The sequence below is a fragment of the Saccopteryx leptura genome, chromosome 9, assembly GCF_036850995.1.
Source record: "Saccopteryx leptura isolate mSacLep1 chromosome 9, mSacLep1_pri_phased_curated, whole genome shotgun sequence".
NCBI classification, from domain to species: domain Eukaryota; kingdom Metazoa; phylum Chordata; class Mammalia; order Chiroptera; family Emballonuridae; genus Saccopteryx; species Saccopteryx leptura.
Window position 1 is genome coordinate 24,887,170 of NC_089511.1, and position 15,894 is coordinate 24,903,063.

Genomic DNA, 15,894 nt, shown 5'->3' on the forward strand with positions numbered 1-15,894 from the left:
ACTTTTTTTTTTTTTTAGATTTTATTTATTGATTTTTGGAGGAGGGAAGAGAGAGAGCAAGACAGAAAGGGAGAGTGAGAAAGAGGAGAGAGAAGCAGGAAGCATCTACTCGCAGTAGTTGCTTCCTGTATGTGCCTTGACCAGGCAAGCCCAGGGATTTGAACTGGCGACCTCAGCATTCTAGGTTGATGCTCTATCCAATGCACCACAGTCAGGCCATTTTGACTATTTTTAAATGGTATAAAGCACATTCACCATGTGGGACAACCATCACCACTATCCATTTCCAGAACTTTCTCATCATCTCAAACAGAAACTCTGCCCCCATTAAACAATGTCTCTCTCCGCCGCCCCCTAGCTCCTGGCAACCACCGTTCTACTTTCTGACTCTAGGACTTCGCCTATTCTAGATAGCCCACATAAGTGTACATAGACTATTCATTCATTTGTGTTTGGCTTATTGCACTTTGCAAAATGTTTTCAAAGTGTGATTTTTTTTTTTTTCTTTTGAAAGGACACCTTTTGATAAGTTCTAGGAAGGTTCCCACAGACCCTCTGGGGTCCGGTGTTAGGGGCTTTCCCAGGGGCTGACACCAAGTGAGGCTGGGGAGGGGGTTCAACTAAACAGTGAGCAGAGAAAGGCCCTGGGTCACACACACCAATCCATGCAGCCCTGTCAACCCTGGGCAGGCAGGGGACTGAGAGAGAGACTGGCCAGGGGCCCCAGCATGAGACAGCTGAGCTGGGCAGAACTGCAGGGTCCCTCCTCGGCTCCCAGGGCCCTGGCCACTGGCCCCAGGTCTCCTAGGATGTTTGTAAACACCCAGAGACCAGAGACCCTTCCAGGAACAGGCCTGTGTTTTCAGTGACTGTGACAAGTGGAATTTCACTCTTCACTGGAAACAATCCCCAAGGCATGGCGTTTCTGAACCCAGAGATGAAACCACTTGGCTGAATAGTATACATTCTCTAAATTATTAAAGAGCCCGAAAGAGAGGCTGCCACATTGGGGTCACCAGTTCGAGTCCCCAGAGCAGCAGCTAAAGTTCTCAGCGAGGCAGGACCGACAGGCCCCCTCCCCCATCAGCTGCTCTGCTGCCTGGAGGCTAAGGGTCGGCCCCAGGGGCGCTGGGAAAGTCTCCCTGCTCCCAGGGGTGAGACAGACCCTTGTGAAAACAGGAAAGTACTCGCTGCAGGGAGTGAGGTCTGCACTTGCGTGGGAAGCTGGCCCCCTCTCACCTTTGACCTCCACTGCAGGGTGGGTTCAGCTTTGGGCGAAGGCTGGGCCATTACGCTGTGTGAACTTTGGCTCTAAGCATGTTTCCCCACATGTCAAATGCGGCTCAAAAAAGCAGCCAAACCCCCTCAGCTCCCAGCCATCCCTATCTCCTGCCACATGGGAGCCCCGAGAGTGTGCGGTTTGGTGCCCTGGTTCGACATCCTGGCAGGACTGGGATGTGAGGCGCGTGGGGCTGGTGTGTCTCCGAGGCAGGAAGCCTCGGTTAGAAGCAGCTGCTGTCAGGATCACTGATGGGAGTCCTCCCACCCTCCGCCCACCAGCCTGCCTTTCCTGGTCCCGGCTTTCCACTTCCCGTGCTCCCCTAAGGCAGGAGACACCTGCTCCCCGTTTACCACAGGGTAGTAACGATGCTAGAGGCTGGCCCAAGTTCTAGCCTTGGGGCTACGCTCAGGCGTGTTCTTTACACTAGGCCCTTGGGCTCAATGTGTGACAGAAGGAACCTAGAAAGACAAGGCTGTGCATTGCCTGTCCTGATGACAAACCCCCTCAAACATCAGGATAAGACCCAGAGACACTGCGACAGGCCCAGAAGGGCAAACTGGACTTGGGCCCTGCCCTTCTGGCCTGCCGGGCGTGGCAGGGGCTTCCCCGAGGAGACGGCACTGGAACAGGAGCTTGAAGAACCAGTGAGAGAGTTCAGGGGGCTGTGTGGGCAGCAAAGTCAGTGCGGAGGTTGGTCCCTCCCCCGCTTCCCCTGGTCCCGCAGCCTGAGTCCCATGTGCTCCTGGGGAGAAAACACCAAGGTTCCAGAAAGCAGGGCTCCGTGGGGAGGCTGATGTTCACACCCTGGCTCTGCCATGCTCTGACCTGTGCCAGTCACCCTCTCCCTGTCCAGACCCCGGTTTCCCCTTCTGTGCAATGGGGACAGAGGTGCAGGGCGCTCAGAGAGGGTGCTGGGGAGAGCTGGACACAGGACGCCTGGGGTCTACTTTCATTTCCTTGGAACGATGTATCTTTCTTCCCCCGATAAACACATCTCTCAGGGTATTTGAAGGCGTCCGGACCAGACTCCAGTCGGGCGCATCTGTGTCCCAGTGGAAATCTGGACCTGGGAAGCCCAGGGAAGCAGACACCTATACAAATGATTGTGTACCTAATATGGGCAAGACATTGTTGTTTCCTAGACGCAGAGCCTGAGATGGGATTCTGTGAGAGAAGGGGGGAGTGAGGGAGCAGAAGGGGCAGGGGACCCTCTACGGCAGGGGTCCCCAAACTACGGCCCGCGGGCCACATGCGGCCCCCTGAGGCCATTTATCCGGCCCCCGCCACACTTCCGGAAAGGGCACCTCTTTCATTGGTGGTCAGTGAGAGGAGCATAGTTCCCATTGAAATATTGGTCAGTTTGTTGATTTAAATTTACTTGTTCTTTATTTTAAATATTGTATTTGTTCTCGTTTTGTTTTTTTACTTTAAAATAAGATATGTGCAGTGTGCATAGGAATTTGTTCATAGTTTTTATAGTCCGGCCCTCCAATGGTCTGAGGGACAGCGAACTGGCCCCCTGTGTAAAAAGTTTGGGGACCCCTGCTCTACGGGAAGTGGTGCCCTGATCTGTAATCCAGCTCCAGCCAGAGCTCTGGAGTGTGGACTGCACCACAGAATTGGTCCCACCTCCGGGTGGGGCTGGGCTGTTAGGCTCCCAGTCCACTGCCTGGCCTGGGGCAAGGGCTAACCTCTGGCCAAGCGGGTTACACACTGCCAAGGGCACTTTTCCAGAGAGAGAGAGGCTGTAAGCAGTTAGCAGCCAAGTCTCCCAGCAGCTGGGGGATGGGTGCACCGGGGAGAAGTGGTCTGGGTCGGCTGCCTCCAGCACCTTCCACAGAGCTGGATGAGTCAATAAGTCTACACACTGTTCTACAGGTTCTTTTGCCCTTAGCCCTTTGAGTAGTTCAAATGTGTAAGGCAACATTAAAAAAAAGGAAATGTATGTTCTTCTTGTTTCCATAAATTTGTTATCAAACAAACATGATTTTAAGTTAATAAAACTGTAACTGTAACTAATTTCATTTTTTGAAAAAAAAAATCCAAAAACCTCACTCTGGGGTGGGGGGTCAGTGAGCATGAAAAAAAACTCACTACTCATGGCCTGACCTGTGGTGGCACAGTGGATCAAGCGTCAACCTGGAACTCTGAGGTCGCCAGTTCAAAACCCTGGGCTTGCCTGGTCAAGGCACATATGGGAGTTGATGCTTCCTGCTCCTCCCCCCCCTTCTCTCTCTCTCTCTATCTTTTCTAAAATGAATAAATAAAAATAATTTTAAAAACCTCACTACTCAAAGAGTTAAGGAGCCAATACCTATTGGTCCACACAGACCCCAGGGCATATTTGGGGAGTTGCTTGCAGAAAGGCCCCAAATATAGGGGAGGGAAGGATTTCCAGACAATCTTTCCTGTCACCTCCTGACCCCATACTCCCCTAGAATCCCTGCAGCACCCCAACCAGTGTCCAGGGAGGGAAAGTCTCAGCCACACCCTTCCCTGGTCAGGACGGACGGAGCCCCGGGGAGAAACAGGTTTGACCAAGGCAGCACAAAGCTGGAGCTGGGACCCACGTCCTCTGACCTTGTTCTCTGTTCTTTCCTGCCAATGAGAAAGCCCCTAGCAGACTCCCCTGTAAGGAGGAGCAGTGTCTCCCTTTTGGGGGTTAGGGTGGGGAAAGCTCCCTTGATGAGCAGAGGCAGGCTCCCTTCTTACTCTCTGAACAGCCCAGACCACGGTGAGGCTAGGGGACAAGGACACAGCATCCCCTGGGCCAGCCTGGAGGGACTGGCGTGACTCGGCTCAGAGAGGCCAGGGCAGCTGTCTGCGGAGCTCTGAACGTCGAGAGCTCCGCACATCCCGGGGTGCCGTTCTTGCTGCCAGTGTCTCAGGCTTTCTGAGAAGGTGACTTTTGGTTTTAAATGGTTTCCTCCCAGATGATTCCTTCACCCATCTACAAGGAAGTATTCTTCAGTCCTGAGGGCTGTGGTGATCTAATCTCCGCTCTCCCTGGAGGGCCCGGGGTCTTGCTGTAGCTCAGGGGTCGGGAACCTCTGGCTCACGAGCCAGACATGGCTCTTTTGGTTTTCTTTTCTTTTTTTTTTTTTTAAGATTTTATTTATTCATTTTAGAGAAGGGGGGAGGGGAGGAAGGAGCAGGAAGCATCAACTCCCATATGTGCCTTGACTGGGCAAGCCTAGGGTTTCGAACTGGCGACCTCAGCATTCAAGGTCGACGCTTTATCCACTGCGCCACCACAGGTCAGGCAAGATGTGGCTCTTTTGATGGCTGCATCTGGCTCACAGACAAATCTTTAATAAAAATAACAATAACGTTAAAAATATAAAACATTCTCATGTATTACAATCCATTCATTTCCTACTGCTCATGTTCATGGTTGCGGGTGGCTGGAGCCAGTTACAGCTGTCCTCTGGGACAACACCAAATTTTTATTGGATAATGTGTAATGTACACGGGTCATTGTATGGCTCTCACGGAATTACATTTTAAAATATGTGGCGTTCATGGTGCACTCAGCCAAAAAGGTTCCCGACCCCTGCTGTAGCTGGTGGCACAGACCAGTTCTCCATCTGCAAGCACCCAGGCCCGCTGGCTTTGACTGCTCCATGCTCACTGGCTCCCTCTTGTCCAAGGATACACTCGATGGAGCAGTTGCTACAAGTCCAATCTGTGCTGCTGCATAGTGGTCTAGAGGCACCCTCATTTTTTTTTTTTTTTTTTTTGTATTTTTCTGAAGTTGGAAACAGGGAGGTAGTCAGACAGACTCCGGCATGCACCCGACCAGGATCCACCCGGCATGCCCACCAGGGGGTGATGCTCTGCCCATCTGGGGCGTTGCTCTGTTGCAACCAGGGCCATTCTAGCGCCTGAGGCCGAGGCCACAGAGCCATCCTCAGTGCCCGGGGCCAACTTTGCTCCGATGGAGCCTTGGCTGCAGGAAGGGAAGAGAGAGACAGAAAGGAAGGAGAGGGGGAGGGGTGGAGAAGCAGATGGGTGCTTCTCCTGTGTGCCCTGGCTGGAGGCACCCTCATTTTACAGAGAGCAAAAATAAGGCCACATGAAGCAGCCAAACTCAAAAAAAGAAACAGCGACGCCAGATCTGATGCTCGGGGCCTGAACCACTGATCTGAAATCCAGTGTGCAGGTCTAACTGTCCCAAGTCAAGATCATATGGTAGACCCGGAGAACGTGCAAAGGGGCAACTGAAATGAGAGAGGGCATAGGCAATTAGCAAAGGAAGAGGAGCCTCAGTTTGGGAGGACAAAGGCAGAGAGGAGATGAGGTCCGAGCCACATGGTTGTGAATGACAGGTTAAGGCAAATGTGGACCTACTCACCATCTCACAACCACTTGAGAAGCATGAGAGAAGTGAGGCCCTACTTTTTACCGAAACCAAACTCACCCTAAGAGGTGACAGGATCAATGGATTCAGATGTTTAGAGCAACTCATAAACAAGTGGGCTACAAAACACTGGGTGTGTGATGAATCAATAGTTACTGGAGCGTGTTTTGGATGCATTTGTCAGGGGCCTCCAGAAAGCTGAGCCAATAGGATAGATATAGGCAGAAATCCCATGATCTGTCCTCTGCTAGCTGGAGACCCGGAGCTGATGGTCTAAGTCCCGGTGCAATTCTGAAGGTCCTAGAACCAGGAGTGCCCATGGACAGGAGGAGATGAACATCTGAGGTCAAGGAGAGGGTGAATTCACCCCTCCTTTCACCATTTTGTTCTGCTCAGGCTGTCAATGGATTGGATAGTGCCCATCCACATTGGTGACAGTGATCTACCCATTCAAATGCTAATCTCTTACAGAAAAACCTATACAGAGATTGTTACCAGCTACCTGGGCATCTCTTAGTCCAAACTGACACATAAAATTAATCATCATACCTTCCCTGTCCAATTGCCCCTTCCAGAGGCAGAACCCAGGTTGGTACCATAAAAAGTTCTGGTGCTCAGGGATGTGGAGCACTGGGCTCTGTGCTCAGAGACAGGCAGACGGGGCTTCCTTGCTGACTCTTCTCTCTTCAGTGGGTTTTCATAGGGAGAGGGGCACAACCACCCTGCTGGAGAGAGGGAGACCTTTCTAGGTGGTAACTGGGCATTGTATTTTAAGGTCTTGAAAATATGCAACTTCCCTGATACAACTCCCCTGTAGAAGTAATCTAGAAATAATCAGGGATGCAGATCAAGATCTAAGGCCAAGGAAGTTCATCACAGTGTTATTTATAATAACAAGAAGTAAGTAACCTCAGTGGCCAAGGGTGGAAGGTTGGTAAAATAAATTATGCTACAAACACATGATGGCATATTATACAGTCATTAAAAATCATATTCTCTTGCCTGACCTGTGATAGCGCAGTGCATAAAGAGTCGACCTGGCCTGACCAGGTGGTGGCGCAGTGGATAGAGCGTCGAACTGGGATGCAGAGGGAGGACCCAGGTTTGAGACCCTGAGGTCGCCAGCTTGAGCGTGAGCTCATCTGGTTTGAGCAAAGCTCACCAGCTTAGACCCAAGGTCGCTGGCTCGAGCAAGGGGTTACTCCGTCTGCTGAAGGCCCGCGGTCAAGGCACATATGAGAAAGCAATCAATGAACAACTAAGGTGCTGCAACAAAAAACTGATGATTGTTGCTTCTCATCTCTCTCCATTCCTGTCTGTCCCTATCTATCCCTCTCTCTGATTCTCTCTCTCTCTGTCTCTGTAAAAAAAAAAGAGCCGATCTGGAACGCTGAGGTTGCTGGTTTGAAACCCTGGGCTTGTCCGATCAAGCACATATGGGACCTGATACTTCCTGCTCCCCCCCTCCCTTTTCTCTCTCTCTCTCCTCTCTAAAATGAATAAAGTTTAAAAAAAATTTTTTTTAATTTTTTATTTATTCATTTTAGAGAGGAGAGGGAGAGACAGGGAGAGAGAGAGGAGAGACAGAGAGAGATGAGGGGAGGAGCTGGAAGCATCAACTCCCATATGTGCCTTGACCAGGCAAGCCCAGGGTTTTGAACCGGCAACCTCAGCATTTCCAAGTGGACGCTTTATCCACTGTGCCACCACAGGTCAGGCTAAAATTTTTTTTTTTTTTTTTTTAGAAATCATATTCTCAAGGAATGTTTGAATAAATGGGGAAATGCACATAGTACATACCATAGGTTAAAACATAGTCCAACAGAATTCTGTGATGAAAATGTTTAATACCTGCTCCTGCTCCATCCAATATCGTAGCTCCTAGTTACATGTGACTACTGAGCACTTGAAATATTTGGCTAATATAACTAAGGAACTGAATTTACAATTTAAAAGTAAATAGCCACACATGTAAATTAAGTAGCTTCTGTGTTGAGCTGCAGATATACAGCGTAAGTTCAATTGAGTTAAGGTGCGTAAAAACATATGAACTTGGGTGGGGGTGTGAACACATAATATAGTGTACAGAGATGTGGTGTAGAACTGGGCGCCTGAAACCTGTATAATTATGTTAACCAGGGTCACCCCAGTAAATTCAATCTAAAGAAAAACATGAAAAAAGACTGAAACGTATATTGTAGTTCTCTCTGCAAGATCATGGGAGATTTCAATTTTAACTTTTTCTGCTCCCCAATTTTCCAACATATAGTCTCCTTCTATAATCAGAACAATCTCTGAGACATAGCACAACAGGGTAGAAGGGAGAGGGAAAGCCTAGCACCGGCGGAGTTCGTGATGCCAAGAAGGCCAGGGCGCTGGCCTGGGAACTGGGGTAATCTGCCCCGTCCAGGGCTTGTTTTGACAGGACTGTTGTGCGTCTGGTGGCCTGGGTCGTCTCCAAGCTGCAGGGCAACTTGGCTGACACAACGCGGTGTGAACGTGTGTGTGTGCACGTGGTTCACGCCATCTGCTGCCAACCTAGCAGCGAAATGTTGCCTCTTCAGCTGTGTGTTGGGTCTTGCGGGGGGGGGGGGGTTGTTGTGTGAACTTCTCTCTTGCTTCCCAGGCCTGGCTTCAGCTCTTCTCCAAGTTACTCATAACTTTAAGAAACTTCCAGCAAAGCCATTTGCTGGCCCTCCAGAAACATGAAAGTAGGAGAAAGTTCCTGCAGGTGGGTCTTAGCAGACGGCAGGGATGAAACCTGGGCGTTCTGAGGATAGTTTGCTGGTGCATCAGGAATTTAAGAGTTGGAATTATTTGAAGTGGCAAGAATGAAGGAAGATGGAATTTTCCTAAATACATGGCTGGAGGCTTTTACATTTTTTACAAGAGGGGAGTCATAAGCAGTGGTTCTCAAACTTCAGACTGTACATGAGTCACCTGGTTGTCTGTTAGGAATGCAGAGTCCTGATATACTCCCCTCCTCGGGATTATTTAATCCTCCCTCATTTTACAGATGCAGAAATGGGGGCATGGCAGGCAGAGGGCCAAGTGGGCACACGCTGGTCGAGAGAGCTGGGATTATACTCTGGATGTCCTGACTCGGTTGCGAGCGTGTCTTTCACTGTATCATGCTGCCTCTCAGTCGCCAGTGGCACGCATTTGGCATTAAGGGACGAGTTTGAAGTGGGGTCCTACCAATTCTCTAATACCAACTGGAGGTCCATCAATTCAATTCGGTTACTAACTACTCAGTGCAGAGCCCACAGAGTGAGGGCTCCATCAGACAAGACTGCCCTCACGTCAGACACAGCCGCAAGTGGAGTAACAGGCTACCCACACTTCTGCCTCGCCCATGACCGCCCCCACATCTCAGGTTTGATATTTGCTAGAACTCACAGACTCAGAAAAGTGCTCTACTTACTAGGACAGTTTATTATAAAAGCTACAAATGAACAGCCAGATGGGAATGGTCCAGGGGGGTCTTGTGCATAGGAGCCTCTGGGCCCATGAAGTTGAGGTATGTGCCACCCTCCTAGGACATGGATGTGCGATGTGTTCAAGTTGGAAGCTCCCCAAATTTTGTTGTTTAGGGGATTTTTATGGAGGCTTTTACTTCATAGGCATGATTGATTAAATCATTGGCTATTGGTGATTGGATTTCATCTCTGGCCTCCCTCTCCCTGGATGGGGTGGGGCTGACAGGTGTGGTTTTGCTGGTGACCAGCCCTCATTCTGAAGCTATCTAAGGCTCCACCAGGCATCATTTCATCACAGTACAAAGACAGTAAATTCCAAGGGTTTTAGGGGCTCTGTGCCAGGAATTGCACAAAGACCAAGTATTTATTTTTTATTATACCACATGGGATATTTGCAATCATCTAGAAAATACCACTTGCATTGCAAAGACAAAATAGACCTCTATAATGTGCTCATTTTTATCATTTCTAGCCCCAGTTGTCAACAGTGGTCTCAAGCGCACACATAAGTCACACTGGTTTTTTTTTTTTTTTTTTTTTTTTTTACAGAGGCAGAGATAGACAGGGACAGACAGACAGGAACGGAGAGAGATGAGAAGCATCAATCATCAGTTTCTCGTTGCGCGTTGCGACTTCTTAGTTGTTCATTGATTGCTTTCTCACATGTGCCCTGACTGTGGGCCTTCAGCAGACCGAGTAACCCCTTGCTGGAGCCAGCGACCCTGGGTCCAAGCCGGTGAGCTCTCTGCTCAAGACAGATGAGCCCGCGCTCAAGCTGGCGACCTCGGGGTCTCGAACCTGGGTCCTTCTGCATCCCAGTCCGACGCTCTATCCACTGTGCCACCACCTGGTCAGGCATAAGTCACACTCTTGGTGCAGGAGGGCAGCTGTGTTTCTGTGTGGGACTGGGGGATGGGCAGTCTCCCCTCCCTGTTCTCAGGACCCCCCACCTCAAATTCAAAGGTCCCATAATGGAACTTAATGGCAAAGCTGTAACAGAACTGCAAGGCCCAGCTACAGACGACAACGATGAGGCAGTGTGATGAGCTGTCAGTGAGAGAGAGGGTCCACGTTTACCTCAGGCACCCAAAGAACCTCTAGACTTTAAAAATGTCTTCCATTTGTCAGTCCGGGTGCCCCAAACTCAGGCAGGCTTAGGTTATAATGCAAAGGTGTTAAGTGGGAGAAGAAAGATATTAAATCATTAGCAGATTTATTTTTTTTCTAAATTTTTTTTTTTTTATTTATTCATTTTTTAGAGAGGAGAGGGAGAGACAGAGAGAGAGTGATAGGAGAGACAGAGCGAGAGAAGGGGGGAAGGAGCTGGAAGCATCAACTCCCATATGTGCCTTGACCAGGCAAGCCCAGGGTTCCGAACCGGCGACCTCAGCATTTCCAGGTTGACGCCCCATCCACTGCGCCACCACAGGTCAGGCCATTAGCAGATTTAGAGGTCAGCTTCCTGGCCTTCCTGCAGAGAGGGCAGGACGCTGGGCCCAGCACCCCAGCTTCACAAGCTGGGGAGTTTGGCCACACCTTTCATGGAGAGAGGGCACCCACAGCAGCCTCATGTCACAACTGTGGCCCGAGGGACAGCTCAGGACACTGGGCAGAGTTTGAAGATGGGCAGCTCCCTAACTTCCACTGTTAAGCCCAGACACTGACTATAATTCACTTTGGTGTCTTCAAATTTCAAGCTCATTTATCTGGGTCAGGAACCATTTATTTGCAGCTAATAAGTTGAGGCCTGCTGCAGCATCTTTCTACCATATGGCCTGTTCGTGTCCTGTCTCTGTGCATCTGTCGAGGCTGTGTGGGTGAGAGGAGGGCTGACTCGGCAGGCCTCGCACCATCAGCTATGCCAGGGAGTGGGGCCAGTGGTCTGGCACAAACCCCTCAGCTCCCCACACCTGCTTTTCTGCAAAAGGGGAGCTGGGGGGCAGCTGGTAGTTCACCTATGCGAGTTACCTCCTGGGGAATATTCCAGGAACTGCTTCAGGGGCCACGAGGGGTGTGTGTCATATTGGAATGCCTGCTAGCCCAGAATGAGATGCAAAGAAAGCTCCTTAACACCTAGCAAGCTCCATAGGAAATCCCTCCATCCCTGAACAGCCCACCCCTTGGACATCATTTGTAAGACAGAAGAGACACAAGTTTTTTGTTTTTGTTTTTTTAATTTTAAATTTAACTATATGAAAATGTACAATTCAGTGGCATTTAGTGCATGTAAGTATTGGGCACCCACTATGTCTGCATGTTTCTGAACTTGTCTAACTGGGGCTGTACATTAGGTCTTCCACAACTTGTTTTTGCATCAGTGCTGCTCACAAGGTCCACCTCTGACGATGCATGTCACCCTGGTTCACTATATCCACCTCTGTATCATATTCCACCGGTGACTATTTCACAGTCCATCCTTTCTCCTGATGGGCATTGGGCGGTTTCCAGATTTGTCCCGCCACCAATAAACTTGCCTACCTGTGCACATGCTGGTGCTTCGCTGGTGCAGGAGGGTGTGTGTGGGACTGGGGGATGGGTAGTCTCCCCTCGCTGGTCTCAGGACCCCCCATCTCAAATTCAAAAGTCCCATAATGGAGCTCAATGGTAGAGCTGTAACAGAACTGCAAGGTCCAGCTAGCGACGACAAGGATGAGGCAGTGTGATGAGGTATCAGGGTGGAAAGGGTCCACCTGGAACCCTCAGGCACCCAGTCAAGTTGCTGTGTCATGGTCGAGTGCAGCTCCAGATTTATTAGATGTGGCCAGTGTTCTTCAAAATTGTGCTAATTTATATTCACATAAGCTTGGCTGTCTTAGGGAGCTGGGAGCCAGGTGCACAATTTAATTATAGTAATTTAACACTTGGATAGTGTATTTCATTTGATAAAATGCTGTGAGGAAGGCAGGGCAGGATTATTAACCATTCTCAGCAACCTTTTGAAAACAAGGAACCTGAGACCCAGAGGGGTTCAACCCGGATGGCAGCGCTGATTGAAGGATAGAGGCAGGTCAACCCGTGTCTGACCCTCACGCTGTTTCTCCTCCTTCCCCTCCAGCATCAACACCTGGACCCAACTTGAATATAAGTCAGGCAGTCTACCCACCGCTTTCGGAGGTCACAAGAATAAGAGATCGCTGGCAGACCCTGGGGAGGAGGAGACCTGAAGGAGGGTCTCTGTGCTTCGGGCCATGCCAGGCTGCAGGGAACCAGGGCAGAACTTCCAAACTTTCCCATCTCATTTTCCTGTTGTCAATTTGACTTGCACAAAGATGGCATCTGATAGTATTTTTTAATCTAAGATGCCCTAAGGGGTGGGGCACCAAAATTTAAAAAATGTAGGAAAAAAAATCAAAAGACTGCAGAGAAGTCCCAAGCAGGAACCCTGGGCACACCTGTACACCCAGGGAGGAGGCGCAGAGGGAGTGGCATTGGAGACACCTTGCCGTTTAAGATCTCTTGGCAGTCATCTGGGCACCCAGCCCTCCCTCCCCTCACTGCCTGAAACCAGGCAGCATCCCAGAGGGAGGGCACCACTGTCCCCTGCTCCGGAGCTGAGCTTCTGCACGAGTGACCTCACCAGGAGACTTGTCTGCACAGGGCTGCAGGGAGGGCCCCAGGGCACAGGCAGGACCGGAGGCGAGGCCAGTGTACCCGCCTTTGGTGCACCTCTGACACAAAGTTCTGACAGTGGGCGCGCCAGCTGTCATTGGGCTGCAAGCACTGCTTGGCTTTGCTCCTCCCGCCCACTGGCACTCAAGTCCTTTCCCTCCACCGTGAGCCCTCCGCGGGGATCGGAAGGTGGCAAGTGTTTAATCTTGCCTGCCCCTTCTCCAGTCAGAAGATGCGGGTAGGACTCAGGCTCTTCTGCAGTTTGACTTTAGGCAAGTTTCCTCTCCTCAGGAACGAGGAGGATATGATGAAGTAGCGTGTGAGAAAGCACCTGGCACACAGGGCCAGGCCGTCATTTTGTTCATGAAGCTCGGAGCTTTCGCTCCTTCCCCAGGCTCCATCTCATGCCACTTACTACCTGTCCACAAGTTTTTGGGTAATTAAAAGCAAAGTCAGGAACTCTTACCCAGCATGCCTGAGCTTCCAGTTCTGAACCCTAGTGCCAGACTGTGCTCTCATGAGCCTGTTCTAGGTTATTTTCACCCCTCCATGCCACGCCCACCCACTTCATGCCACCCTAACCATGGGCACTGGGCTGTTAGGGGGTCTTCGTCCAGTTCCTCCTCATCGGCTCACTCAAGATTTAGTTCTTAATGCCAACCCTTCTACCCCCAGAGACCTTATGCAGAGTTCCTAATTAGAGTTGTGTTCTAAATAGGAACGTGTACCTTAGGAAATAGGTGAGCAGAACACAAAAAGCGGCCTATTTTATTCTTTGACCTTAGGCTGTTGTAAGGCAGTTTTTTGGTTTTTTTTTTTTTGGTAATTGGAAGGTGCCAGACACCTGGAAATCTGACACACACATCTGGGACAAGAAGACAAAATTGATGGCAAGGTCAAGGCCAGGAAACCGACTCTTAGGCATTCTCTGGACCCCACAGACCAGTCAAGAAGTATCCACGGGCTGCCCTTGGCCACTCACTCCACAGCAAGGGAGGTGCACAGGGCCCAGGCTGCCAGGCTGTCTCTGAGCACTGACTCAGGCTTTCCACTTCCCACATTCTCCTTGGTCATTCCTGACTCTGGGATAAAGGGACAGCATTTCCTTTGGGAGTTAGATTAATTTTCCTTAAATGTGGATGTAAGAAGCTAGATAAAATATTAGCCATTTGTTCTTAAAAACTGCGGGCTGCAAGCAGATGGTGCCTGCCATGTTTCAAACAAGACTGATAAAAATGGTGATTCCTGGCTGAAGATGAACATACCTCGACTGGCCCCACCACCCAGCCTGGCCTCAGTGGGCTCACTGAGAAAGGCCAAGCATTCGCTGAAGCAGCTCTGGCCTTTGAAAGAGAGGTAGAAAGAGGTCTGGACAGGTGGCAATGCTGGCTGAGAAGGTAGGTCCTGCCAAAGGCTCAGATAGGCTCAGGCAGGAGCACAGGTGACCAAGGGGAAGGCCCAAGGCTGGACCATGCCTTCCTCTAGCTTACCTCCTCCTCTCCAAATATCACCACTCACTGAGTCATGCAGGCCTGCTCCTCAGTGGCTGTGCCATTTCCTTCCTACACTCCTACACCCCAGTCCTCTGCCCGGGTCCCTGGCAGGCAGGGACACTCCATTCCACAGCCATGACGCCCAGCCCATGACAAATGGTCAAGTAGGGCTGAGAAGACTCACGTCTCCTGGGCCTGGTTATACCTGTGAGAACAGCTGCTCATTTGGAGACCAGCTGTCCATGTCTGAGGACCTGTTTTGCTGGTCAGTTCCACTGTCCCTTGCAAGTGAGCCACAACAGTAAGGAGTGAACATAGGGTTGGAGAAGATGCTTCAAAGTCTGGGAGATGAGGCCCTGGCCGGTTGGCTCGGTGGTAGAGCATTGGCCTGGCGTGCAGGAGTCCTGGGTTCGATTCCCGGCCAGGGCACACAGGAGAAGCACCCATCTGCTTCTCCACCCCTCCCCCTCACCTTCCTCCCTGTCTCTCTCTTCCCCTCCTGCAGCCAAAGCTCCATTGGAGCAAAGTTGGCCCGGGCGCTGAGGATGGCTCCAGGACCTCTGCCTCAGGCGCTAGAATGGCTCTGGTCGCAACAAAGCATCGCCCCCTGGTGGGCATGCCAGGTGGATCCTGGTCGGGCACATGCGAGTCTGTCAGACTGCCTGTTTCCAACTTCAGAAAAATACAAAAAAAAAAGTCTGCGAGATGAGATGCCATAGAAATAAGCAAGACATTTTAGGTGGGAAGTAACTTCCTATACCAGGGTCCCCTCCCATACATTCCTGGCCATTGCCAGACCTGCAGGGTGCAGAGGGGGGCTCTAGGAGGCCACCCACTCTGTCCTGGATTAGCCATAACCCTTCAAAGTCTTTTCTTATACACAGCTCAATTCTGCCTCTCTGGGACAATTTTAAAAAAAGATTTACTATGAAAAATTTAAGTATATACAAGGAGAGAGAATAGTGTAATGACCTTGATGTCTTCCTCACCCAGCTTCAACAGTTACCAATGCACGCCCGTCTTGTTTCACCTCTCACTCTACCCGCTCCTCTGGGACAATTTAGACCAAAAAGAGAAAAGCCCATTAGCTTATTACAAAGAACAAGTGTGCCAGGTACCACTGGCTGGCCGACCTATCACCTAGTGCTCATCCCCTCGCCTCAGCCACTGCCTACTTCCTGCCTTCCACGACAGAGGCTTTCCAGACTCCCCCACAGCCAGGGGTGGCCGATGACCCAGCTACGGCCAGACACATAAAGGAAAGCCTGCTCTGAAGCTGCATTAAGTCTCATTGTAAGAGGATAATGTGCACGCATACACACATGTGAGCCAGAGAAGCGGCTTCATCAGTAAGGTGAACTCAGTTGCTTTTAAGGTGATTACATCTAGCTCAAGAGGGAGGCAGCTGAAGTCAAGGCTAATGAAAGTTTCAAATGTGTAAGTGTGGCTTCTCAGCCTTTTGGCTAAGATCAAGTGTGAACGTGAGTCTGGGAACACCGAAGTAAGGATCTCCAAGTTGGGAGGGAGGGCACGTGTAACGAGAACGGTGCAAACAGCTACCCGTTCGCATTCCTGACAGGCTGCAGAAGCCGTTAGGCGATGGGACTAGGCTACAGGGCTTTTCAGCGGACTCGTGGATGTGTACCAAGTTACTGAGTGGAGATCAGATGT